The sequence below is a fragment of the Xenopus laevis genome, chromosome 6S (assembly GCF_017654675.1).
Source record: "Xenopus laevis strain J_2021 chromosome 6S, Xenopus_laevis_v10.1, whole genome shotgun sequence".
NCBI lineage: Eukaryota > Metazoa > Chordata > Amphibia > Anura > Pipidae > Xenopus > Xenopus laevis.
In genome coordinates, this window is record NC_054382.1 from 27885999 (window position 1) to 27899604 (window position 13606).

Genomic DNA, 13606 nt, shown 5'->3' on the forward strand with positions numbered 1-13606 from the left:
CGCTGGCTGCTGCAATATAACCACCCGGTGTGTGTATTATGCGACATTAGACCACCTAACAGTACAGAGACCCCAGAAAACCATATATTTTCAGAAAGTACACATTCTGACGAATCCAATATGGGTAAATAAGTGTTTCTACTGCAAACTGCCAAACTGCAAAGCAATGCTGAACATAACGTTTTTTATCAAATTTCTGAAAATTGTCACAAAGCTTGAATTTTACCCCATTATATGCCCCACATTTCGTAACTTATCAGCATAAAACATCCTAAATATGAACGCCAGGGGTTTACTGAACACTTTGATGCCCAATATGCATAGATATACCAAACTATGTGGCGCACAGAGACCCCCAAATGACAATAGTGTATATACATTTTCACGGCTGACGCGCGCTGGCTGCTGCAATATAAGCACCTGGTGTGTGTAATATGCGACATTTGACCCCCCTAACAGTACAGAGACCCCAGAAAACCATATATTTTCAGAAAGTACACATGCTGACGAATCCAATATGGGTAAATATGTGTTCCTACTGCAAACTGCCAAACTGCAAAGCAATGCTGAACGTAACGGTTTTTATCAAATTTCTGAAAATCGTCACAAAGCTTGAATTTTACCCCATTATATGCCCCACATTTCGTAACTTATCAGCATAAAACATCCTAAATATGAACGCCAGGGGTCTACTGAACACTTTGATGCCCAGTATGCATAGATATACCAAACTATGTGGCGCACAGAGACCCCCAAATGACAATAGCGTATATACATTTTCACGGCTGACGCGCTGGCTGCTGCAATATAAGCACCTGGTGTGTGTATTATGCAACATTAGACCCCCCTAACAGTACAGAGACCCCAGAAAACCATATATTTTCAGAAAGTACACATTCTGACGAATCCAATATGGGTAAATAAGTGTTTATACTGCAAACTGCCAAACTGCAAAGCAATGCTGAACATAACGGTTTTTATCAAATTTCTGAAAATCGTCACAAAACTTGAATTTTACCCCATTATATGCCACACATTTCGTAACGTATCAGCATAAAACATCCTAAATATGAACGCATGGGGTCTACTGAACACTTTGATGCCCAATATGCATAGATATACCAAACTATGTGGCGCACAGAGACCCCCAAATGACAATAGTGTATATACATTTTCAAGGCTGACACGCTGGCTGCTGCAATATGAGCACCTGGTGTGTGTATTATGCGACATTAGACCCCCCTAACAGTACAGAGACCCCAGAAAACCATATATTTTCAGAAAGTACACATTCTGACGAATCCAATATGGGTAAATAAGTGTTTCTACTGCAAACTGCCAAACTGCAAATCAATGCTGAACGTAACGGTTTTTATCAAATTTCTGAAAATCGTCACAAAGCTTGAATTTTACCCCATTGTATGCCCCACATTTCGTAACTTATCAGCATAAAACATCCTAAATATGAACGCCAGGGGTCTACTGAACACTTTGATGCCCAATATGCATAGATATACCAAACTATGTGGCGCACAGAGACCCCAAAATGACAATAGTGTATATACATTTTCATGGCTGACGCGCTGGCTGCTGCAATATAAGCATCTGGTGTGTGTATTATGCGACATTAGACCGCCCTAACAGTACAGAGACCCCAGAAAACCATATATTTTCAGAAAGTACACATGCTGACGAATCCAATATGGGTAAATAAGTGTTTCTACTGCAAACTACCAAACTGCAAATCAATGCTGAACGTAACGGTTTTTATCAAATTTCTAAAAATCATCACAAAGCTTGAATTTTACCCCATTATATGCCCCACATTTCGTAACTTATCAGCATAAAACATCCTAAATATGAACGCCAGGGGTCTACTGAACACTTTGATGCCCAATATGCATAGATATACCAAACTATGTGGCGCACAGAGATCCCCAAATGAAAATAGTGTATATACATTTTCACGGCTGACGCGCTGGCTGCTGCAATATAAGCACCTTGTGTGTGTATTATGCGACATTAGACCCCCCTAACAGTACAGAGACCCCAGAAAACCATATATTTTCAGAAAGTACACATTCTGACTAATCCAATATGGGTAAATATGTGTTTCTACTGCAAACTGCCAAACTGCAAAGCAATGCTGAACATAAAGGTTTTTATCAAATTTCTGAAAATCGTCAGAATGATTGAATTTTACCCCATTATATGCCCCACATTTCGTAACGTATCAGCATAAAACATCCTAAATATGAACGCCAAGGGTCTACTGAACACTTTGATGCCCAATATGCATAGATATACAAAACTATGTGGCGTACAGAGACCACCAAATGACAATAGTGTATATACATTTTCACAGCTGACGCGCTGGCTGCTGCAATATAAGCACCTGGTGTGTGTATTATGCGACATTAGACCCCCCTAACAGTACAGAGACCCCAGAAAACCATATATTTTCAGAAAGTACACATTCTGACGAATCCAATATGGGTAAATAAGTGTTTCTACTGCAAACTGCCAAACTGCAAAGCAATGCTGAACATAACGGTTTTTATCAAATTTCTGAAAATTGTCAGAAAGCTTGAATTTTACCCCATTATATGCCCCACATTTCGTAACGTATCAGCATAAAACATCCTAAATATGAACACCAGGTGTCTACTGAACACTTTGATGCCCAATATGCATAGATATACCAAACTATGTGGCGCACAGAGACCCCCAAATGGATATATAGTATATAAAATTTACAAGGCAAAACAAAATAAGGCAGTAAAGAGTGAAATGCAAAAAAATCCAATAAAACCACAAAAATCAATGTTTTTTTTCCAGACTAGTGTTATCGGCCGTCAGAATCACAGTTTGAATATTTTAGCTGGGCCAAACAGGTTATACGGCTAGAAACAAGTGAACACAACATATGCAGAGCTGAAAATGCAATAAAATGGCTAAAAATTCAATAAAATGGCTAAAAATACACCAAAATACCCAAAATTGCAATATAATCACCGAAATAACATACAAAAGGTATTGCACAGTACGGTTAGCGAATACGCTATTCGTAATGGCAATAAAACATTTTTTTCAGCCAAAAAAAGAGACGATGCGATAAGAAAAAAAAAAAAAAAGCCACAATGCCATGTATGTGCGTGTGTACAAATGGTAAATTACATATTATGTGCGCGTGTGTGCGTGTGCACGTGTGTGTAAGTGCAGTGAGTGTAAGTGACCCCCCCAATCCCCAAAAATGTATGTGTAAGTGTGTGTAAGTGTTAATCTAAGTGTGTATTACTGTAATAAGTGTGTGTTGGTGTGTTTGTGTGTGTAATTGTTGCACTAACCTGAAAAAATCGCTGGAGACTGTTGCAGGCGATCAGGAAGAGCCCCTGGAAGACATCTGCGTCGTGGTTCCTGTCTCTGTGCTGTGGGGGCGGAGATCGACGACGCAGTGCAGGCTGCAGCAGCAGGACACGTAAGTAACACGTGCCTGCTGCTGTTTTTGGGCCCCTGGGCGATCGCGCCCCAGGGGCCACTCGATCCCCTGCTCTGCTCGTTGCCTAGGGGCAGGGGATAGAAGCGGAACGGAGCGAGCGGCTCTAACAGCCGCTCCTCCGCTCCAGAACCCGGAAGTGCTGCAGAACGTAGAATCTACGTTCTGTGGCACTTCAAGTTACTTTTCCACAGAACGTAGATTCTACGTTCTGTGGCACTTAAAGGGTTAAAATTAAGCATATACTCTAAATTAAAATGATATATAATATCAATCAATGTGAAATCTGGCACTGCATGTTTTCTGCCAGTTTTTGAATATCTGGGGTGTAGTTTGTGACAGCCAGCCTCATGCATTCTCCCAGATGATTATCATTTAAATGTGTTCTATACTTAGATTTTAAAATTTTCATAGCTGAAAATCCAGATTCACAAAGGTAGGTTGACCCAAAACAGGAATTCAGTCTTTGTGCGGTTCCTTTTAGGATGGGAAACTTGAAGATTTCTATTAAAGTCCAGAAGTCATTTTGCAGTGATCTGGATCTCAAAATGTGATCTGGATGGGCAATATGAGGGATTGGCTGCTGCTGGCTCAGGTACATCGGCTATATGGTGTCTGCCGGCACAGGTACACAGATGTTTGGTGCAATATGATGTATTTTTGGCTCCTGCTGGCACATGTACATATTTGGGGACACTATTGTGGATTTTTGGCTCCTACTGGCACAAGTACATATTTAGGAGCAATACGATGGATTTTTGGCTGCTGCTGGCACAGGTACATATTTGGGGACAATATCATGGATTTTTGACTCCTGCTGGCACAGGTACAGATTGGGGGCAATATGTGGGATTGGCTGCTGCTGGCTCAGGTACATCGGGCAATATGGTGGCTGCTGGCACAGGTACACAGATGTTTGGGGCAATATGATGGATTTTTGGCTCCTGCTGGCACAGGGCAATATGAAAGATTTTTTTGGCTTGGGGTAACAATATGACTGATGTTTTGGCTTATGCTGACACAGGTTGGAGGCAATCTGAGAAATTGACTGCCATTGGCACAGGTACAAATGGGGGCATATGATGGTTCTGGCAATGGTAATGCAGGACCAGTTGGGGGTACTGATTGAAAGCCTTGCCAAAATACCTTGGCCCAGCCCTGGCAGTGATACAAGTGGATGAGCAGGTGCCACAAAGGAGATTGGGCAGCACTGAAACTCTGGTGCAAAATAATCATGTGGAGTTGGAAATAATAATGGTACAACAAGAAAATAGGTGAGGGAGCAGGAGTTACAGGGAATGTGGAATTATCAGAATTGGCACAGTAATGGCAGGGACTAGGGAGAAGGGCTCACTGTGGGCTGGCATATGACATCAAGGCATGGCAGAAAAATATTGTGCTGAGGCTGGGAAGGGAGGGACAGAAACTATTGCGCTGTTATTAGTGCTCAAATGCTGGATATGCAAAGAATGCTCCCTTCTTTCCAGCCCCATACCAGTACTGTGGCATAACTACCGGGGGAGCAGGGGGTGTGATTGGGCCGGGGCCCCCTCAGGGCCCCCCCTGGCAGCTCGCGTGCCACTGACAACGGCGGCAGAAAATGACGTACGGAGGGGGCCCGCCCCCTCTAGTTACATTACTGCCAGTAAGCATTTTAATAGATTATGTGCCAGCGAGATCCCGTCTCCCTGACTCACCATAAGAAGCTTATATCACAGTTTCAGTTCAAGCACAATCCTTTCTATACAGCCAACCTTCTGAAGTATGTGTAAAAGTTTCAGTGCAATACTTTCAAACCAGCCCTCATAGTCTCTCATAAATTGCCAGCCTCTTCCCCCGATCAGTTCTGTGAGCCTCCTGTCAAATCGATCAGTGAGTTATAACAGCGTTATCTTTTCTCTGCATTCTCTTCCTGCACTTCCTACTCACTGCTCGCTCACAGGACTAATTGCGAACAAACGGTTATAACTCCGATTTGACATGAGGCTCACAGAACTGATCGGGAGGGGGGGGGGAGACGCTGGCAATTTATGAGAGACTATGAGGGCTGGTTGGAAAGTATCGTACTGAAACTAGGTAGGGAGCACCTTTAGCAATGCAAACAAATCCTTCAGCAGAGGTGTCAGGTAGTTTCTATCTGGTTAGCTGCCCATTGTTCTCTTGATATGCTGCTGATGGGCTGCTGGGGAGGGAAGGGAGGAGGGTGATATCACTCCAACTTGCAGTGTAGCAATAAAGAGTGACTGAAGTTTATCAGAGCACAAGTCACATGACCTGAGGGCACCTGGGAAACTGACAAAATTTCTAGCCCCATGCCAAATTTCAAAATTAATTATAAAAATATGTGATTGCTCTTTTAAAAAACAAATTTCAGTGCAGAATTCTGCTTGTTTTTCCGTGACAATATTCCTTAAATATGACCGAGTACTTCTGTTTACAGTTCTGTATTCCACTCCCATAACACTGTGACAACCTTACAGAAATCCATTGATGCTCTAGTTAAATATTACTGATTAAAGTACTCATTATTTTCCAAGGTGAAAGTCGGATCTACTGTCAGTATGCATTTATGTCAAATCTACAATTTTATACTGTAATATGAATATGTTAAACGTATACTCTGAACAAAACAGATCACATTATTAGAAACATTTCTAACCGAAAAAATATGTGCTCATGTCTAAGCACTACAGTATTTAATAAATGATTGCAGATATGGAATCTCTTAACCAGAAACCCATTATCCAGAATTTCTGGAGGTCCATCTTCCATAGGGTAATTTTAAGCAAGTAATTAACGTTTTCTAAAATGATTTCTCGGTTATAATAAATCAGTAGCTTTTACTTGATCCTAACTAAGCTGCATGATTCCATATTGGTGACAGAACAATCTTTTTGGATCAACAAGGCCCAGTAAAACCCTGATAACAGTAAAGTCAGTTACAGGACTAGGTATTTTTTAGTATTTGCTGGTAATGTAAAATAGTAAGGAATAGTTAAGGATAGTAAAGTAAGGATTGATAGCTGGAGGTAGCTCTCCTTTAAGTTCTGTTGACCTAAGTGACGGGACTGAAACACTGAAGTATTAGGGCTATATTTTCTCCCTGACCCATTTCTGCTGTAGGGGATCTAGACCACATTGGCTAGAAGTAGTGATGGGCGAATTTGCGCGATTCGCTGACAGAGAATAAATTCGCAAAACGCCCGCGAAAATTCACCCTAAAAAACATTTCTCGCCGCGTCAAAAAAAACCACCAGTGTCAAAAACGGGCACCGGCGTGAAAAAACGGGCGCCGGCATCAAAAACGGGCGCCGGCGTCAAAAACGGGTGCCGGTGTCAAAACCGAGACGACGTTTCGCGTGAAATTCGCACATCACTAGCTAGAAGCCCTAAAGATGAACCTTAACCCTGCCAGTCCATCCCCACTGGGTATCAAATTGCTAAATGTATATGGCATCATCATACAAATACTACCTCATTGGATCTGTTAGTATAAGCCTGTCACACGTTGGCAATTAAGCCTTTGTTTTGCTTGCAAGAACCTCTGTCCCCTATTTTATTTTACACAACACCAAGGGGCAGATTTATCAAGGGTCGAATTTCGAAGTGGAAAATACTTCGATATTCGACCATCGAATAGAATCCTCCGACAATTGAATTTGAAGTCGGAGGATTTTATTCATCGTGCGATCGTATTTGAATATGAAAAAATTGCTCTGGAAGGTCCCCATAGGCTAACATAGCACTTCGGCAGGTTTAAGTTGGCGAAGTATTGAAGTCGAAGTTTTTTTTAAAGAGACAGTACTTCGATTATTGAATGGTCGAACGATTTGTACTTTGAATCGAAGTTGAAGAAAATTCAAAGTCGTAGTATCCTATTCGATGGTTGAAGTATTCAAAAAATTAATTTTTTAACTTCGAAAATTCCCTCGAATTCACTTCGACCCTTGATAAATCTGCCCCCAAGGGAGGTGTAAGTCAACATTATCCAGGTTTACACTCACCTTCCTCTTCTATTTAGCAAAGGCCCATCTAGTGTAATAGAATCTAATATAATGTTTTTATCTTAACTAGCTAGACAAGGCCTTTTTTTTTAACCAAAGATTGGGTTACATTTTGGTATACGATTGTGTGGGGCTCAAAGGCTTGAAGGTTAAGATGCTGTGCATTTTTCTGACAAGCACTGACTTTGCCTAACTCAGTAGACAAAGGGGGAAATGCAATAAAATTCACAAAGTGGACAAATCTGCAAATAAAAACTTGCATGTCACAATGTAACAGTCTTCATTAGACTTTTATTGGATTGTGAATGTTTAACACCTGCTTGAAGGTGGCGTAAACGTAACAACTTTTACATTAAGAAGTATTATTACGATTTTATCTCAACATTTTCTGCTACAAACTCCGATCAAATCCGCTCTTATTTATTATTACATTTTCCCAAAAATTTGCTTTGCATCATAAAAATTAGATTTTCAAGATGTAACGGATTTTCACCCAAAAACTCAGATTATGCTTTTTGCCTAAAAACTCAGGGCACATCAAAAAATCATTGGGACTTCTCCCATTGACTTATATGCAACCTTGACAGGTATGAGTTGTCGGATTTTCTGATTCTGACTTTTCCATCCTCGGGGGTTTAATAAATTCCGAAAAATTCGTAATCTTTTAAAAGTCCAATTTTATATTTTTCTGGATTTTTGCATTTGGAGTTTAGTAAATAATACCCTAAAAGTGTTTGCAAAGGCAAAATGTTTTGCTTTGTGAAATTTTATTCTCATTCCGAACTAATTGGTTGGCGGGGAAAAAGTTGTGTAGGGAACTAAAAGTATAGCAGCCCCTTATTGTGAAGAGTGTGGGATTAAGTTGGCTACCAACTTCTATGACTTCTCTGTGGAAATTGGGCCTCAGGACACTGAACCATATTCCCCAGTAGTCTCAGCTATGGTGAACGTATCATTGGACCCAGGGTTGACCACGACTGCAGACCCCCAAGCGTCTGGTACTATATGGTGATACAGAGAAATACTTCTCTTTCACCTCTTTCAGCTATTGCTCAGGACTCTGCTCAACATGAGGTCTCTTATGCACCATTGTTGGGATGAAAAGGCTTCTTTCGCAAGATGTATGTAAGGACTTTTCTAAACTTAGCATATCCATATTACCGTATTTTAGATATAATGACCACACAATTCAATATAGTGATTGGAAAGGGGTAACACATCCATTTTGGCCTTCCTCTGCTAACCCAGTTGGATGTGTCTGTGGATCCTGAGATCAACAATCTGTTCATCAAAGCTGTTCATCAAAGCTGTTCTGTCTGTGAGGGAATACCCTTCAAGGGGCTGTGTGAATGTGATAAAGTCAGTTACATTTTAAGCTATTTGTTGTAGCAGGTTCTAGGAATTTAAGACAGTTAGGAATAGCTATAAATAGCAGCCGGTGCCCCAACAAGGACTGATAGCTGGAGGTAGCTCTGCCCAAAAGTGATGAGTAAATGTTTTTGGCATGCATGGATTCATGGCAAAATTCTACATTTTTCCACCGGCAAATTTTTTTTCACAAAACTGCAGCAAAAACTCTCCAGAAAAAAATTATCCACCGAAAAAAATGCCTATTGACTTTTGGCATTTGGAGTGTGAAAAAAACAGCAATGTATTTTAATGCATTTGGAGTGATAAAAAATTTGGCTGTAATGCATTTGGCATGAGCAGACAAGCCATATCTGTAGAAAAAAGTTGCATGTGTTTGTGCGACAAACACCTATGGACAAATTTTTAGTTTTACAAATTTTTTATCAGTTTCAGAAATTGTATGGCAAAGAAAAATGGAACAAATTTGCTCATCACTAATGTCATAGTCTGTGCTAGCCTAATTGACTGCAGTACTCAAGAGGGATTCAGGTTTAGTGATTCATTTCTGCTGTAGGTGATCCGGACCACATTGGCTAGAAACCCTAAAAGTAAACCATATCTAAGGCTGTCTCCACCTTGAATGTTTGTGACATCATCATCATTTACAAATACTATCTCATTTAGATCTGTGAGTATAACTTTGTGACACTTTGACAAAAGCCTTTGTTCAGTTTTGTTTACAAGAATGGTTCAAACCATTGTACACGTTTCCCTTTGATTTGTGTCTGTAAGTTATCTACCGACATAGATTGTATGCTCTACAGGGCAAGGACCTCCTTCTTCTTTTAGCACAATGCACTTAATATCTGTATATTAATTTATTACAATTATGCTTGTCCTTCCTGTGTGTACTTTTAAACTCTGTAAAACTATACAAATTACAGTATTAGTTTCATTTTTGGAGTTATTGGTCCTTTAAAGGGACATGTGCTATTACTTCTCCTCCTGTTTCTTTTAAATTGCACCAGGTCTTAAAGCGGGCAGCCACGGGTTGCTGCTGTAACTGGTTTTTATATGTCTATTGAATAAAATTTCAATTTTTTTACATTTTACTGAATTCTCACGGTGCTTCGCTTTTTTTGTTCCAGGTCTAAGTGGGTCTGATTTGAAATACATGATATAATTAACAGGGTGTCACCTGACAAAAGAAACCGGAGAGTCATAAATAATTTAAAACAGTTAAAAATTCAGTCTGCTTTATTATCAATAATAGTGGCCTGAATATCAACTAATAAAATGGAGAACTATATATAATATGTATAATATAGTTTAACATACCATTTTTTATATTTACAACCAGAGGTTACAGATAGCATATCATATTTGACAATTTACTTTGACTACTCTACTGCAATTCGTTTTTCCGTTTAAAGTGCAAGTAAAATGGTTCTGATCAGAATAAGAAAATCTCAATGATTTTCAAGGCTCAGAAAACATACAAATGTAAAAACTGTATAATTTAATTGCAATAACAAACTCAGTGATGTGTGTTTATCTTGCCTTAACACACAGAGGTTTAAGAAAGATCACCTAATGGAAAAAGCCATTTTGTGTGCTAAAACTCAAACTCATTCAAGCGATCTGCTGCAGTTATTAAAATCAGTTAGTTTTCTTTAACTTTAAATTCAATATCAAACTACCAACTAATCCAAAAGAAAATTAAGGAAATATTCCCAATGGGGAAGGGAGAGCAGCTTATCTGCAACAAATTAACAACAGAATTAGATTTGAGTTTTTTAATTAACCCATATGGGCTAAATGTAAAGAAAACAAAATGTGCTCCTTATGTCTATTACCTGAGCTTTAGGAGACATGGATGTCCTGTATGTTCTGTTGGTGTTTAACAAAAAAATGTAGCAAAAATAAACTGCACTTGAACAGTAAAGGAGTTATTTATTGAAGTCCAAATGCCTTGAATTTTTTGACATGTAATATACCCCGAGGCTGCAAAAAGTCTAAATCTGAAAATCGGCCATCTCAAACCTGCTGAGGTTGTATACAAGTCAATGGGTGAGGTCCCTATCCTATTTGGAAGTTACTGTGGCCTGCACTGGAATTAGTCAGAAAAATCCAACTATTTTGGGAAAAAATCTGAAAAATTCACATAAAATTGAGCATTTTTTTGTAAAAATTGTACAATTCATATTTTCGCTCGATGTTATTGAGTTTTCCCACGATCAGAAAAAAATAAGGTCAATCGTGGATTCTAGTTTGGTCAGACTTTTTTTTTTTAAAAAAATTCAGAAAAATTAGGATTTTGAGAAATAAATGTTTTGTTAACATCCATATAACAAAAATTGCTTGGGTCACTTACGGATATTACATTTTTAAATTTAAACTAAACCTTTATAGCCAAGGGTGCCTGTTGTAGCTTAAAAGTTTTCCAAATTCTCTTTGCTATTCAGAATGCGATGCAGAAAAAAAAGCAGATTTTTTACCTGATATAGTTTCCTGGAAAAATGGTTTTTTTTGCAGGTGTCAAAAATATTTGCAAATCTATGCTAGAATGCTTAGTTTTACCAGAAAAAATAGTGTTTTTTCACAAGAGAGAACATTTCAATGGCAGTATTAGAGTTTTGCCTTGAAAGTTTTGCCAGAAACAAAAATGCGTTTTTTTTTTTTTAAAAAAGGTTAAACAAAATAGGGTAGCATAAAAAGGGTGATTTTTTTTGCTTGTAATTCCACGAAAAAACATTGTATAAATGGCAATTTTGGGATCTCTATATTTAAATTCATATTCCTTCCACGATTTCTTTCATATTCTTTTAATAATTGTATTTTCTATTAAACACAAAGAAATTTATGCTTTTTACAAATGTGCGTTTATTTGCTGGTTTTGATTAATAAAAACCCTTATATATACTTTTGAATAATAATATGCAATCTTTTACACTAATGTTTTTCACAAATGTGATTATGAATATAAGCTTCATTTTACTTTTTGAATGTCTGTAAATTCTGAATATAACTACAATAAATTTTAGTAATTTTTATAAATTTGAATAAAGTTTGTATAAATTGTGACTTTAAAATCCAGCCAAAGGTACCTTTTCTGGTTGACAGCCTGTAACATTTTCTTGTAGTGCTATTTACATGGTCGGGCAGTCACTCATAACAGAATTTTGTCTCAGTGGAGGTTAATTACTTCTGAGCTCCAGCTAAATACATTTCCTGTCATGTTCAGTGACTGAAAAAAAATCCTTTGTCACCATTTTACCTGCAGCCAGTTTAGGAATTATCAAGTTTACAAAAGGGTTACAAACTGTTATGATAGGTATGATTGTTTGGTGGACTCAATATAATCATATATTAAGTAACGGATACTATTTGGACTTTTTCTATTAACTGTATATTTTAATCTTATACTATTGAATATATATATATGTTGACTTTTCTATGATTAAATTTCCTGTTAAAAAACAATATAGCTTTATGTTATCAGAGCTCATTTTTCAAAAGTTAATGTGAATAGCTCAATGTACTGCTCAACAGCACTAAGAGTGAGCATTTATCAATATTTTGAGAACCTGCAGTTCTCAAATACTACACATCTTAGAATGATACTGTGCATCTTATGGCCACAGAAGACATCAGATTTTTACCATCTTTCTCAGTGTCATATTAAGGAAATGGCCACCATCATACTTCAAAAGTGATAGGGATTGGATATATAAGGTATAATAAAGACTAAGTAAAGTACAATTTATCCTCTCTCACAGTCTTCTCCAATATAAGAATGGCCTGTGTTTGGTTGGAGGGGTGGAGCCCCCATCTAACGAAGGGGCACGCCCCCAAAACGTTACATCTCAGTGACCGAATAAACGTGCAGGGGTTCTCCCCGCTACACTGGCTTTTGTTGTTTTTTATAATACAGACTAAACCATCAACATTTCCTTCCACTGGACACCAGATGAGAAGAGGAGGATGGGCCAGCCTAGGGTGTCATGGTTATGTACAGTTCAGTTAGAAATTCTAAAATTATCCATAGACAAACAGAAGTGGAAATACATGGCTGAAGCCTTACACGCAAGTGGGCTTAATAAGCTATGATGATGATGACAGCAGTTTGAGAAGATCAGTCAAACTTCAGAATAGTCAAATAGTCTTTCTAAAGAGATTTCTGCTTTATTGTTAATCTACTATGCACTACCAATCGGAAATTTCTGAATTACACAATTCACTTATTTTATATTGTAATGTAATACCAATTTCTAATGCAGTATATGACATAACAGCATCCCATTGAACTTGGTTAAACTTTGCTGAACTTCTGGTCATCGTTATGTCCATTTGCAGATCTTACATGGAATGAGAGAAGTCCAGAGAAAGTATTTTGAGTTCACTGTTTTGGTCGAGTTTTTTCCTACAATAATGAAAAATTCTGGTATTAGGTCAAATTAAGCTAAAAAATGGTTCAGTCTTGGAAAAAATTATTTTAAGAACATGATTTGCCATCATCAGAAATATGTTTTCAGTTCCACATACCTGCCATCCTCCAAAGCACACACAACATGGATAAAGAATGAAAATAGGAATTATTCAGATAAGAAGAGGACAGGTAAGTAAAGAGACATTTTATAACAGCCTTATGCAAAATGTCTTGACAATTCCACATTTTTATCACAAAAGCATAAAAAACCAAAATAGTTGAGATTTATAAACTGAAAAAAGTCATTGGGAAGTGTCTTTACTCTTC